General features: G+C 32.5%; 1 long non-coding RNA gene across 2 annotated transcripts; it reads right to left on the bottom strand.

Annotated features, from left to right (window-relative positions):
* Positions 1-231: 231 nt before the first annotated feature.
* On the bottom strand, positions 232-10852 carry LOC129222167 (uncharacterized). 2 transcript variants are annotated; one of them, XR_008580572.1, is made up of 3 exons: positions 9548-10852; positions 6701-6783; positions 232-379 (listed from the first exon to the last, which is right to left on the bottom strand). It is a non-coding gene; the product is annotated as an uncharacterized LOC129222167 (long non-coding RNA). The 2 variants fall into 2 exon arrangements; XR_008580571.1 differs by lacking the exon at positions 9548-10852 and having other exon boundaries at positions 6701-6890.
* Between the last annotated feature and the right edge of the window lie 5282 nt (positions 10853-16134).

The raw sequence follows: 16134 nt of genomic DNA, 5'->3' as shown, positions 1-16134 counted from the left end.
TCTGTTGCTTTTCTAGCTTGATTTCTACCTTTTGTCTTGCTTTAATTTCTGCTACTACAGCTACCTTCTTACCACCCACTGTTGGTTTAATTTTTCACTTTTATAGCATTAAACAAGTGTCTTTCACCGAGGTTATTATAAAATTCATTTCAGACTTATATAATAAATTACTAACCTCTCCAGTGCTAAATAAAAATGGCATGCAATAAATAGGAAAATAAAAGTACAAAGAACACTTAAAATCAAATTTATTCAATTAAACTTTATTGTAACGCAGATTCTGAATTTTATCGGATAAATATTTGTTCCTTCTCTTCATCTCGGTCTCAATTCCAGAGGAGTCCTTCCCTCTTTTCAGTAGATATTTTCTCATTTTGCTCTTAAAAAAAAAAAAAAAAAAAAGAATGAACAAATAACAAAACAAATAAAATAAAGCAATAAAGGATTTCTAACGTAGCACTTTGAAACGCCTCAAACTAATGCAGAACATTACACTGCAGTGAGACATATTTTGAACCCACATCATATATAGTGCAACTCAAAAGAAGTTACAATATTTATAGCCCATAAACAAAATGAGCATTAACTTCACATCTTATCGAGAACTTAGAATTTTCTGCAAGGCATTAATTTTTGCTAGCCAGTCATAATCCAAAGATTTAAGTTTTGGACGTATTTCAACTGTTTGTATATGATCAACTTTTGGTTCTGTTCAAATGAAATTGGCAAAATCACAATATCTTCCTTTTGTGAAATCTACAACCTGCAAAAATAAGTGCTTTTCACTACCTTTGAACAAAAGTGTACACACAAAATAGCTTAAAATGGTAAAAAATCACTCTAAGACAACTGGCGTATTTTCTCAGAACACCAAGAACTTGAAATGCAGGGCTAGAAAAGCATTTACAATTTTACATGCCCAGCCAGGCATGTTTATACATGCTGGAATGAAATTTGTACATACCCAGTTTTTACTTTTGTATATGAATAAAAACATTTGAATGTGTCGTATAGCATTAATCAGACAAAAAAAATAATTTAACAGCTTTATATGATGACTAATGATTTTTATTTGTCCAAATATGATTTTAGCGGTACCATTTGCAATCGATTTTGAGCTACAGTAACTTTTCAATAAAATATAAAATAATCAAGTTTTAGAAGAAATTTTTGATCAAAAACTACAAAGATTCATGCCACACCGAAAATTTTACATGCCCTGGATATGTCAGCAGGGGGCAGATACAGAATTAAATTTTGGAAGGGGCCCGAAAATTGAATAGTGTATAGACCCTGCATACAATGTTTCACACCAAAAATTTCATGACTTGAATTTAAAGGTTTCTTTTAGGATCACTTAAGCCTTTTATCTACTTTTAGGTACAAAAATATATGTATTAATATGCTTTGAATGTGGATGTAAAATATCTTTGAAATTTCACACAAAGTAAATACTAAACCCAATATAATATTACAGAGATGCTATAAAATGAACAAATTTCATGAGGACATTATCATAATATGGTTATCACACTGACTGCAAGGTTATTAAATAAACCCACACCTTATTTGAGTTTAAACTTCCAAATACACCCAAAAATTTATACATGCAGGGTGAGTCGAAACTCTCGAGCAAAACTTTAAGGGGTACAGAGGGGAGGATAAAAAGCATGAATCACGTAGGAAGCTATGGTCACACAAGGCTGATGAGCTGTATCCACACAAAGCTGGAAAAACTGATGGAAGCAAAACCGGTAAAATTCACACACACACACATTACATAAAGAAGATTTTACACAACACTTTAGCTTTCAAGAAAGGTTTAAAGTAGTTGGCTGAAATTTATAGCCTATAGCTGTAATACATGTGTGGCAATAACAAAGCACTTAATATCGCACTAACAAGCCATTTTGAATAAACTTTTATTATTGCTGCTCTTTTGTTGGGACAGCACATATTAGATACTACAGGTCATAACTTCTAACTACTTGCAGATCCCACAAGGGTGGAGGGGCACTAAAAGTGCCAGCAGCCCCTAATGGCACAGAAAACCAGTAGGCGGTTAGGGGTCCTGCTGATTTTTTGCAGGGGGCCTCAAAATTTATAGATCACGGCCTGGCTCTAAACCTTTTTTTAAAATCAAAACTCTTACGTAAAATTTTCTTTGTGTAATAAACTTGAGACTCCTTTTGCATCCATCAGTTTCTAGCTCTGTGTGCATGTAGCGCGTCAGCATTGCACTTGTGACCATATGTTGAATAAGATTCTTACTCTTTACCCTCCCATCTGACCTGCCTTAAAGTTTTGCCCAAGAGAGTTGACTCACCTAGTATGCACCAAAGGAGGCAGAATTAACGTGGAGGATTGGGTTTGGTCATAAATCCTTACCTGTACATAAACTACCATTTAAATGTGCGCCTCCAGACAGACATGCAAGTGGGAAAAATATTATACAAATGAAGAAAAATGCCACAAAAGTTATTGAACTAAAACTGTACTGGTGGGAAACATACAAATTTCAACTAGTATTAAAATATATTATTACATTAAGTTGGCTATTAAGAGAAGTTGAATACCTAACATGATATCTTGAAGTAAATTTTAAAAAAGTATAATGGCAAATATTATATTCTTGAAGTATAATTGAAAAAAATTTTAAAGAAAATACAATACTACTAAGTATCACAGCACTTGTTAATACTTAAATAAAATGCAGTGACGATCAATCAGTTTCGCAAAATATCTACGTGGGGTTTAACCCTTCACACATCACGTGTACACCACGCACATGTCGACACCAACCAACAGAAAGTTTTCAAATCTTATCCTTTCCAAGGGTAAGAAGCCCAAAGAATGAGTTCAGGCTCTGACTAAATATCAGAAAGTTGCAGGCGCCAACTTCTGCATTTTTTTCTAATCTGTATATAGCTTTGATTGTATCAATTTTTATATCTAAGCTAGAAAGTTGCCCGTTAAGGTATGATAGAGGTGAAAATTGCTTCTACTCGTCAACATTTGAACGAAGTCATTGCCTGTTTCGTGATATTTTGGTAGTTTTTACATTTGAAAGATATTATTTGATGTCTTATTTTGTTTATTTTGCGAAATATTTTAAATTGCAAAAAAACCGCTTCACTTGCTAAATAGAGTTTTAAAGTATCTGTAAATATAATTTAATGATTTGACAAAAAGTTTTAAGTTCCAAAGAAACTTTAATAGGTTTTTTTTTCTTTGAAATGGTGTGTACGCATTTTATACAAAGAAAAATTATCATTTTACATCAGAGGGAGAGCAGGCGTAAATTTTTTTTTATTCATTGGATTTCCATTAAATTTTTAGCACGGGCATCGCTGTGCGGGTACTGCTAGTTAGAAATAAAAGGAGAAAGTTAAAATTAAAAAAAGGACTAAAAGAGCTATTTTTCTGATTAGAAGTCCTGATTCCTGGAAAGAAAAAAAAAAACTTATATTTAGTGGCAAATTTGCTAGTTTTTAAAATACATTTTGCAAAACTAATACCACTCTAAACATTTGAATGAAACATTTTTTGTTAATGAATGAAACAGGAAATACTCATGACAGTTGGGTTAGTTTTTCCACACACACACACACACACACGCACGCACGTATATAAAGGGAACAAAGAGGGGGGGGGAGGGTTAGTTAGAGTTGATTTGATTGGATGGGATTCTCTCCTTCCCTCTAATTTAAAAAAAAATATGAATGCAATTTTTGAAAGGGAATGGAAAAAAAACCCACTTAAACCAAAAAAACATTTTAAAAATTTTAACTTTAAAAAAATATATGATTTTGATTAGTAAAGTACAACTGCATTTTACTTTACAACTTGATGCATTGATTCAAATGAAAAAAACTATTTAATTTTACAGTAGGAAATCTCAAGTTTAACTTGAACACACTGGAAAGATTCAAATTTGCTTAAGAGATATTAAAATTTTGCAGAAAAAAAACCTCTTAATGGACACAGAAATAGTTGTATTTGAAAAAGCCATAACTCCTTGCAAAACAGAAGGGGGAGGGATAAAAATGCAATTTTTTGAATTTAATCAAAAATGAAATGTTGGAGGTGTCTCTGACTACAGGTTCTGGACTTCAATTTTCGAAAAATATTTCTAATGAAGTAGAGGATTCAATAAATGCAAACATTTCTTTGGTGAACTGTTGGTAAAATTGGCTATTCATAAATTTTTTCTTTTCTTTTTAAGGAATACAGCTATGATGATTTTATCCAATGTCTGGAATACTGTTTATTTAAAAACAATAAAAAAAGAAAGTTTCTTATTGTTTTTCTTTTTTAAATCATTAACTTTTATGTAATATAATTCACAAATAAATGAGTAATGTAGTTTTTCCAGAAAAATTAGATTGAACTTTAATGTTTTAGTAGTAATTCTAATAAAATTAAGCTTCTAAATTTCTATAAATGGAATCTTTTCTTCGTAAGTTCATACTTGGATATATGGAGGTCCGGCTGTATTATATTATTATCAGTATTCAGCACACTGAGGTGTTTGGTAAATCCCTAGAAAATTGTATCAAAACATAGCTTTTTCTTTTTAGAAAAAAGGGGAATTTACGAGAATTCGAACAACTCCAACTTGTTACAATACAAATGCCATAAAACAATAACTAATTCACCGCAGCTTAAGCTTGACAACAGAGATGTGGTTGATGAACTGGAAACAATTAATTTTGTAGTAAGTATGTTCGGTGAGCAAACAATTTCATTTGTTTGCTTTGGAATATTAAGGCTATCTAGTCACACTTGACAAATTTTTTTAGCAAACCATCATACAATAAGTGGTGTCTTAAGTTTGAAGTACGGGAATGTGGGGCAAAGTGTAAGAGTTAAAATAACTTACTTGTTGCAAATTGGAAATTTCTTTCAAAAATTACAGCACATAAAGAATCCCCCCCCCCCCTTTTTTTATCAAGGGGCAAAGTGAAAAATAAAATATTTTTTGTCTGAAATATTTTCTATCTGATTATCAACACCATTTTGGGTTAAATAAATGATTAACTAAAATAATTAATAAATTAATAAAGAGATAGTGAAAGAATAAACAAAAAAATTATAGTAATTTGAATTTTTGGCATCTTGAATTCAAATTATGTTTTTTGCAATCACGAGAGTGTATGCGTGTGTTTGTGTGGACTCATGTGTGTGGGTGGGTGTGTATGTATGCATGCATGTGTGTGCGCGTGTTGTGTGTGTACCCGCATGTGTGTGTGTGTGCAGGCGTTCGTGTGTGTGTGTGTATATAGGCATATGTGTTTGTGTCAGTGTGCAGGCATGAGTGTGTGCAGGCGTGTGTGTGTAAGATATGGACGCAACCTGGAGACGGTTTTCGCTAGAGGAGCAGCACCGTGAGGCGGCTGGTCGACAGTGGTGCGGCAGAGAGAGGCGGGGTTAAAGTTGATTGATTAATACATGCGAAACAATAAACGAGCAAATAAAATAATGCTTTAATAAGTCAATATGTAAATGAATGATTAAAGTAGTGAATTTTTATGCAAAGGAATGCATATGAATTTATTTGTAAATTAATATACAAGTGATAAAAGAAATGAATAAGTACATGGAATAAACTATTCTACTTTACCTCGCATGCACATGATTAATTGGAAAAAACATTTAAAATAAAACTAAGCTTAGTAATAATTGAGTAAAAACTGCACTGATAGGCCTCAAGTAGTACTAAAAATGTTAATAATAAAAACAATTTCATTTTAAAATTACAAAAATAATTTTTGAGTTATAGTCATCCCTTGCTACTTTGCGCTTCGACTTTCGGGGCTTCACTACATTGCGATTTTTTCTGGGTTTTTTTTTTTTTTCAAATATAGTAATAATCCTTTTTTATGCCCTGTAAATTTTTTCCCACTAAAGAATAACAAAGTATGTCCTTTTAGTAAGATTAGCTCTTCTGAGGGGCTATAGTTGGACTAGTTAAGGGAGTGAAGGTACAAAATCGGCGAAGAAAGTGTAGGGAATCGCTATCTCATTTTAACCGTTCAACACTAACTGGAAAGTATAAATCACTGTATTGTTAGGGGATAAATACATACATTTCTATATAGTGTTCACAATGTACAAGCTTTTTAAGTTGTATATATAATACCTTTAATGAGGATAAGTAAAGAGGAAGAACGGGGGCACATATTCATCATCGAACAAGTTGAGCTGTTTTCACAGATTAGTAGTAATGTTTAAGAACTGCATATTGTGCGTGTAGCTTAGTTTTAACAAAGTAATGAAAATGTGATGGGGATTAAGAGAGCTGTTTAATATTTAGGGGGCTCTAACTATGTTAAAACCTATTTAAATTGTCGTAAGTTGGTTTTATGCGCTCTAATTAGGAAAAAAAAACATTTGGTTTATAAATAAATCCTACTTCGCGGAAATTCAGTTATTGCAGTAAAGTCTGGAGCGAATTGACCACGATAAACGAAGGTTGACTGTACAACAAAATATTACCAAATGAGTACCAATTTCTCAAAACTGCTTGTATTTATTAGCTTACGCTTTGACCTTCAGAGATAACTTTTTCTGACTCGAGAAGCCTAAATGTATTTTAAAATATTACTAGATATATTGTACTAAAAACAGGGTAAATACTTCACAATTTTACTTTGCCCCACATTCCCCTACTGATATTTTCAAAACTAATATCACTTACCTGTGATGAGAAAGGACTTGCAATTCCACTCTCCTACTTGAAAATCTTAGTGCAAAGAAGGCATCTTATTTTGTTCTTAAAGGCTGCAAAAAAAAGTTGCTTTAAACTAAAAGATAAATAAGAAATAAATACCTTTGTGCAGGGAAGTAAATAGTAATGAACAACGTTTTAATGCACAAAAATAGCAGACAACTGCATACCGGTGTTTTGGGTCTTTACATACAAAAGCTCACCACTTTACATTGAAAAAGAGTTCCTGTAACTCCAAAACACGTGTATGCAGTAACCCGATGATTTTGTTCATTAAAACTTTGTTCATTACTATTTAAAAGATAAATAATACAATGTATAGCTTGAGTAGAGCATTAATACTAATTCCGTGTAATTATATTTTCTTGAAAGTTTTATTTCCTAAATTAAAAGATCTTACTAAATATATTTTTTAACAACTTGTGTGTTATTTTAGAATATTCATTATTTTTAAAATTCAACACAAAGCCTAGCTAGTCTTTTTAAAAAATTACGCACGAAAACTGTCAAGAATTGCTAAGGAAAATTTAGGAAATAGCTACCCTTTAAAAGTCAAAATGATTAATCTTTAAATTAAGTAGTTACTAAGAAAAAAAATCTTAACATGTTTCGTAAATTATAAAACTCAAACCATTAAGTCATTGAAACATTCCATTTTGGCAGAAAACTGGTTGACTGAAAGAACTAAATTTTCAATTTTAATACAGTATTTTACTTGTGTACAGTACTTACATATTTTAAATGGTTACTGCATTTTTCATATCTAAATATCAACAATACAAATTTTTATTTTCCTTACCCCTTTCCTTATGATTCACTATAATCAGGGGTAGAAGTGACCGACTTGTCACATATAGGACATTTCCACAAAAAATATAGGACAAATATAGGACACATTATATGAATAATTTTGTTATGAAAATAAAATAATACAGATCAAATATTATTTAGTTATTCTTATCAATGATTTTATTTAAAAAAAAAACCCTTAAACAAAATTATAACTTACATCTGAAATGAATTTCTTGTAGTTGAAAGAATAATTTTTGAAAAAAGTGTACTTTACAGTAAATAACTAAACAAAATTTGAACAAAGATAATTTTTATTTTTTCTTTCTCCCTCATGACCCAAGTACTAATTCCATTGTTATTTGGTTTTATATCTAAACTGAACCCATTACCACTTGTATTAAGAACAAACAGAGCCTGGGAAGGATCCTTCTGACGTTTTTCAGAATTTTCTTTATGCTAGAATGTTTTAGTATGCAGCCTCAATTGCGAAAATCCACTATTGCTTATGAGCACTGAACAGTTGCAAAAATGGCAAAAAGCGGTAAAATCATCTTTTCCTTTAGTGCACCTTGCACCAAAATTTGTACAATTAATGTCCTCCTGGTTCAACCCCTCCACACGAAATTTTGTTAAGCGATGCAATTTCGCAATTATAATTCCACTTATTACAACAAACTACGTTTTAACATCATAAGGAACTAACATTCCACGATCCCAAAATTCCACAAAAAGAATATTAAATTCCGTTTAGAAAATACACTGAACACAAAATATACCAACGAAAACCATGATGGAAAACAAAACAAACGGCTGGTTGCCCCCCCCCCAAACGCAAAATTCTAAAACCAACTACAGATTTAGTTCTCGAAACTCCACCCACTATAGAGTGACGTCACATTGCTGTAGCCAAAGAGAGAAGATGCCTGTCGTAGGATTTACTCAGTTGAGTTTTTGGGGATATTTCGATAAATGGGAATCTGGCGCAGTTGTCTTATTTTTGGCGTAAATAATTTTATTTTGAAAACCCTGCTGATTTATAGTAACCCTATGTGAATAGATGTTTCCTTTCTCTTTGTTTAGATTTGCAATGAAAAATACCTCTTGTACAGGTGGTGGAGCCAAAAACTGACGCCAATTAAGAATAATCGCCAGATTCCCAACGATCGAAATCTTCCTGAGTTTTAGAATTTGAAATTAGTTTGGGCACGTACTTTCAGCAAAAATCCGATGTCAGAAAGTTTATTTACTGTTCCTTTTAAAATATATATTGGGTAAAAAATGGGAATATAGGAAATATAGAACATTTTTCAAAAATATAGGAAATATAAGACGATTTTGGTGCTTTTTTTGAAAATATAGGAAATATAGGATATATAGGACTACTTCGACCCCTGTATAATGTGCAAGTGCCAAATCTCAGTTTGTCCGTACTAAAAAGCAAAGGTGCACCGAATAACATATTTTACCCAATATCTAATATTATTTATTTTGTGATTTCAACATTTGTATTTTATACCAATTTAATGTAAGGAAGGTTAATCTATTTTTCCTTTTTTATGAAATAAAAATTAATTTTCATTTAACATCCTAAATGCATCTATATTTAGTGCAATTATAAATTAAAAAAAAAAAACTGTTCTAGTAAAGGACTAATGGTTTATATTTATCTGCAATTCTTTTCGAATAATATTTGATGTAGCTAATATAATCATGGTAGTATGTTACATTATAAATAAAGGATCTTGCAATTACCTTACATACAAATACAAAACAAAGTTGCTAGCCGACTGTACATAATTATGTATATTCCATATTATCCAAGTTTTTTTTTCTTTTCTGCTTACTGTTTCATAGTTAATTGAATTTGAAAAAGTAAGATTAATTAAAATATCTGTAGCTCAGAGCTATAATACTGACATGTCCAAAAACTGTGATTTTCAGTTTATTAGTGTATTGTCATGTAGAATCTTATTCTGTATCGAGTCATGTGAACATAATTTTGAAAAAAACTTTGTAATTACTTACCAGGTGCATTCCATCTTTGACAACCATTTTAGCTGTCTCCTCACGATATTGTGAGTTACCTTGTTCTGACTCTCAGATATAGACATGTCATAAAAATTACGAAAAATTGAAAATAATAAAATTTGAAATTACCACCTGAGTGTTTTCTCTTACGTTAAAATTGTTTTGAATATGATAGCACATTTGAAACTCGTTAAAACAATATCAGAGGGACCTTTAAAACCATATTGTTTAAAGCAGATCATCTTATTTGGAAAATCATCAACAGTAGGACCGGGATTAGGGATCTCAAATGCAGTTTGTCCAAGCAGAAATTAATTTTAAGTGCTTTCTTATAAACCAGGTTTGACAGTATTAGACGGCAACAACTCAAACTAATTTTTAACTACGTTAAAACTTTCATTCATTATATGAAAAAATATGTTTACTAAGTGTTGAAAATAAATTTGCTACGCATTGCGTCACTGAATTATTAAAGTATTCAATCAAACCAAATATTCTGTTTGTCTGCCAAATATGCAGTATATTGAAAGATTAACCAACTATTCAGTGAATCCTAACTAAGAAGCGTCTTGACAAAAGTTAATTCTGTCCTGGATAAATTTCAATTTTAAGCTGTTGATTTTTGGTCTACGACGAAGCAAAAATATGTTCAGAAGTTAAATTTCAAAATTACTGGTAAATTATTATACATGAAGTAAACATATATAGAAGTTTCTAACTAAAGCTAATCTAAAACTTTTAAGAGTCTAACCTTATACTTGTTATAAAGTTGTACTGATGCTGCTGATGAACTGATGCATCTTAATCTTGCTTTAATTTGTTTTAATCATAAAATAAAATCAAGATTTTTAATGAATTTAAAAACGAAAAACTAAAGAAGAAATTTCTAGCAACGTGATTGAATATCCAATATAGGACTCTAATGCCTATATTAAGTAAAGGCAGCTTACATAACTACGTTATGGATCACAATAACTTTCTGATCCAAAATATGATTTAAAAAAAAATAGCATCGACACTTTTCAGTAAAATAGTGACACTTTTCAGTAAATAGCGCCGTACTACAAGATGAAACAAAACAACTCGTTAGATTGTCCGAACTCAAGGAAACAAACATTTTTGCTACAATGCTTTGCTTACAACGTAAAATAGTTTGATAAGACACTTGAGTTTGCATAAAAAACAATTACAAGCACAAACAAGTATTACAATATTAAGTTAAATTTCAAAAACAGGTTTAAAAGAATACTTATCTCAGCGCAAATTTCCTCCTGTGCACAAAATAAACATGCTGGTTGGTGTGGTGCGGCTCGGAATGTTGCCGTTGCCAATCACAGTTTGCTTTTCCAAATTTCCCGCCATGAAAGGTACACATTTTTTGCACTTTGCGCTTGCGTAATTTCATTAAAAAACTCTCTGCTTGTATACGTTGAAACGCTGTTCTATAAATGTGTGAAAATAACAAACCAATGAAAAAAAAACACTTTGACAGTTCACTTTCCATGAGTTATATTCATTTTTTTAAATTTTTCTCGTCAAAATTATTAGCACTAGAGTCCCTACAATTGGGACGCTCATTTAAATGCATTTTTGTTTTTCTATGCAATTATGTTCATTATTAAAGTTTTAATGCTTAACAAATATCAGAGGACTGGGAACTGTCCATTGCCTTCATAAACTATGCAATAGTATTACATCGGGGTCGAGAAAGAAACTGGGGATAAGCATCTGCCTTATAGGAGGTCATTTCGAATTTTTCAGGGTGGTGGGTGCAAAAAGTATGGTACTTGATGGAAATTACACCAGAAATAGCAAAAAATACGCTAAATTATATGTAGATACATTATTTTCCCGTAGTCAAGGAGTGTGGGGCAGTTGACCCCTGAATGACAAGTCTACTGTTTGAGCAGGCAATCAGCGAGGCCTTATGAATTTATTTAAAAGTAACACTATTTGGGTCCCCCGCCAACCTTAATACAGAAGGCACACAGGTTTGAGGGCGCATAAAAAAATGAAGGCGCATACATGAAGGCATATAATAGAGCGCAAAAAAAAAAAAAAAAAAAAAAAAAAAAAAAAAAAAACCCCTCAGGAAGGGCAAAAAAAAAAAAAAAAAAAAAAAATGAATTATTGGCATCTTGAATTCAAATTATGTTTTTCGCAATCACCAGCGTGTGTGTGTATGAATGCGCGTGTGCGTTTGTGTAGGCGCATGTGTGTGGGTGCGTGTGTGTGTATGCAAATGTGTGCGTGTTGCGTATGCAGTGCTGTGTGTGTACGCGCGCGTGTGTGTATGTAGGCATATGTGTTTGTGTCTGTGTGCAGGCATAAGTGTGTGTATGTGTAGCATAAAAGCTTATTAAGCTACGTAGCACTAAATGCTTTTGAACAAGCTCGAACAACAAATAAGCATATGATGCCTGTAGACAGCTTGCTATGCTATTTCTGTGTATGCTAGCTGAATAGTATGTGATGCTTGCTAGCATAAAAAAGCTTAAAATAGCTTATTAAGCTACATAGCACTACATGCTTTTGAACAAGCTTGAACAGCAAATAAGCATATGATGCTTGTAGATAGCTTGCCATGCTATTACTGTGTATGCTAGCTGAATAGCATGTGATGCTTGCTAGCATAAAAAAGCTTAAAATAGCTTTTTAAGCTGCGTAGCACTACATGCTTTTGAACAAGCTTGAACAGCAAATAAGCATATGATGCTTGTAGATAGCTTGCTATGCTATTACTGCGTATGCTAGCTGAATAGCATGTGATACTTGCTAGCATAAAAAAGCTTAAAATAGCTTATTAAGCTACGTAGCACTACATGCTTTTGAACAAGCTTGAACAGCAAATAAGCATATGATGCTTGTAGATAGCTTGCCATGCTATTACTGAGTATGCTAGCTGAATAGCATGTGATGCTTGCTAGCATAAAAAAGCATATCATAGCATGAATAACTAGCAGACAAAGCAAAAAATAGCAAAAGCTAGCATATTTCTGTTGCTAGTAATAGCATGAATTTTGACCTGGGTAAATATTAATTCTACTTAAGGAATTTTTCGCCCCCAGCAAAGCGCACCCCCCAACTAGCACCCCCGTGAGCTAGGCAGCTAAGTACTTGATGCATATTGTAATGTCAAAGAAGAAAAACAATGTTCATATGCATGGATATATATTCATTTCTCAAAGCAGGGGAGGGGCAGTTGCACCCCCTTCCCTTGACTCCTCTAATTGACGGACCTGAGTTGGGCCCGCCTGGAGACTTCGAGTCTATTTTATTTCATTAGTTTTTCTTTTAGCTTTAACGTCACGCTTTCAAAAAAAAAAAAAAAAAATGCTCCACATATTGGAGAGAGGAAACTTGACAGCATAAATTTACACCGGGGGCCATTTCTGTATCAAATTTCGACCGATTTCAAACAACAAGACAGTCTTTTCCAAATATGGTGGAAATGAATTCAGCACCCCTAGTCTTTGCAGTGTAACTTTTTGGGTCCCTTCAGTCACTCAAATTTAAAAGGTACTGCTCGGCCCCTTGATGCACGGGGCTCTGAACAATCGCACAGTTCGCACTGTCTAACACACTACTGAGCACTTCTTTTCTTTTTAAAATCACTCAAAAATCTTCTTAAACCTAGGGTACCTAAACCGGTCATTTAATATTTTTGGAAAGCAAGGTGCATATAAGCAATTCCAATAATATCAAAGAAAAAAAAACTTCCCTCTCGTACGAAACGAATTAATTAGCCAAAGCCTGGGGCTCCCCTTCCTGATCTTCCTAAATGGTGGCCCTGGGAGGACCAGAATGTAACATGTTATTTTTTCAGTGAGATATTTTTACTCAGTTCAAATTTTTGATCTATCATGAACCCTAATTACAAACAACCTTCCCCACACATTACAAATTTGCAATCTTAGATCTCTACAAAAAATTTGGTTTTGAAGCAAAATACCTAGATATGGTTTTTTGGATATCAATCAAATTTTTGTGTTTTTATTTGTTTTTGGTTGATCTGAATATAGGGAAATCAGATTATGCGACGTCGGGTAAGTATAGTCATAGTGTGTGAGGCTAGAGTCCCTATATGAAAGCGGAGTATGTATAGTTGGGGCAAACCTAACCTGGCACTGTCAGTATTGTGAAGGCTATGCAGGTCCTTATTAAACTGCATTACTTCGCTGACAGATTAGAATTGCCCCAACCACAGGCGAGGCAACCTAGAGTCTATTAAATGTAAACTAAAATGTAACTACGTTTCATACATGAATTTTAAAAGGCAACCCATCGAAATTCATTATTTCCCTCCAGGCTCGTCTTGAGCAATGTAGTTTTTCCAAATCATTCTTCAGATTTTCTGCTAAAAATCCCTGGAATATTCTCACCCGATATTGCATCACCTGATTTCTCTTTGTTGCTACCACTACACAGCAGTTTTTAAGTGCAGGGCCGACGAGAGGCCATGTCGGCCTAATTAGAAATTAGGGGCCCGGAACTTTTGAGGGCCTGAATTGGAGGCCTTAAGTTCCGGGTACAGAAGTTTTTCAAATTTTATATGTTTTATGGGGGGAGGGGAGCAAGGTGCTCTATTTTCAGATACTTTACTCCTAAACCAATGGGTTTTTCTTGATCCGGAATTGGAAATCTTTTAGTTAGACAAAATGGTTAATCGATGCATTAAATGATGGTAATTTCATCACTGAATAATAAGAAGAAAGACTTTGTAAAAGAATATTAGCTTCAAAAAACCATAAATCATTCCAATCCTCAGCTTTTCAAAAACCAAACAGATTAAGAAGAAGAGACCTATGGTGTAAAGTTCTCATGTTTCTCTAACACAATTGCATCGAAAATAAAGTAGCGTAAAGTTAGTGTGGCAATAATATTCAACCAATCAGTAGCGTTGTCTGCAGCACTGAGTCCCATGTTTATGTGCATAATTTGAATTATACTTTAACGTGTTTTTATATTTTGACATTGTTTTGGTTTGAATTGATGTATACAAAGTCTAAAAATTGCTACAAAAGTTTTGAAGTTAAAAAGCACAATCTCACATTAATTTTTTCTGTGTCATTTGTTTTCAGACATGTATTTTTTTAACAGTTGACATATGACTATTTTAAATAGATTTAAGCATCATTTATATTGTATAAGTTATGCATAAACTTGCGATTCCATCAAACAGTTCTTTGCTCTAGTTCTTGTAAGTAAACTTGTTTTCAGTTGATTATTTCGAAACAACAGTAAAACATCTTTTATACGTCTCCGATCCACTTTTGCATTTTTAAGTCGTCTTCATAAAGTACCGATTCATTCCTTATCATCTCAGTGTAAAAATGCATCGTTTATGATTCGCAAAATATCGTTTTTCCCTCCTAAAATTAAAAAAAAATTGAGCTTATTAATCTTTCCTGGGTTCTACGGGGGGGGGGGGGGATTTCCTCAGGCATGGAAGCTCAAAAGAAGGGGCAAAAAAGCTTATTTCGTTTGCTAAAACACTAATAAAAATGATTTTATTAACTTTGGTTAATTCATAGTGTTTTGATCAATGCACAAATGCTAACAGCACAACTATAAAATAAGTTTTCATTAAACTCTTGCTATGTAAATGTATGCTATAAAAGAGATATAATTTCATTAATACTGGAGATACACCACGCATTTTTTATGTAAAAGGTTTGTTTTACTTGAAAGTTCAAGTATTGTTGATAGTATAAAATTATTACAGGGCAATTTTTGATAGTTATGTAAAAAAGATTTTAAATTTTAATATAAGTCCAACAGTTGCATTCATTCGCATTAAGAGAGTAAAATTTATAAGAATCAAAATTATTTGTTAGTGGTTGGATAATATGTTGTTTCACGTCCGTCCTTTGTAAGACTTATAAACGATGCTTCCAACCTTCTTTAGAGGTATCACCAGTGGTTGGAAAAACTACTTTCTTTTTGTAGCGAACTACAACTACAACTACTTTATTACAAATGTAGTTAACTACAACTACGTTTTTCAAAATGTAGCAACTACAAACTACTTTTGAAAAGTAGTCGCTACTTTTAAACAAATAAATAAAGAGCATACACATACACACCGTTTGAAGATTGCACAAAAAAATTAGAAAAATGGTTTAGATTAATAAATTTGTTCACTTGAACATGGACTAAGAATTATTTATTGTTTCCTTCCTTTACTGAGCCATTCTAAACATTTTTTTACGATTTTTACGAATATCCACTGCAAGAAAGGATTTAAAAAGTTGAAGGAAATCAACATTCAAGTTTTTAATCTTTTCCTGACAGTGAATATTTAATTCAAGAAGTGCTACTCGGCTACTTGAAAATGTAAATAGATGCAGTCATAATTTGATTACCATTTCATATAGATATACATACACTACAGTTAGACCAAAAGTATGGGAACACTTTTAAAAATTCACATTTTTACGGATATCTGGAGAAATAAAAGACCAACTGCTCTGTAATTTATTTCACAAAAAAAGGATACTCCAGCTGTCGTTTTCCAATAAAAGCTAAGTCTACTATTCATTTAGGTGACCAGCAACAAGTTGAGGGAACAAAAAAAGGTTTTT

Source organism: Uloborus diversus, chromosome 5, assembly GCF_026930045.1.
Source record: "Uloborus diversus isolate 005 chromosome 5, Udiv.v.3.1, whole genome shotgun sequence".
Classification (NCBI taxonomy): Eukaryota; Metazoa; Arthropoda; class Arachnida; order Araneae; family Uloboridae; genus Uloborus; species Uloborus diversus.
The sequence above is the reverse complement of the archived record's forward strand: the minus strand, read 5'-3'. Positions and strand labels throughout refer to the sequence as shown.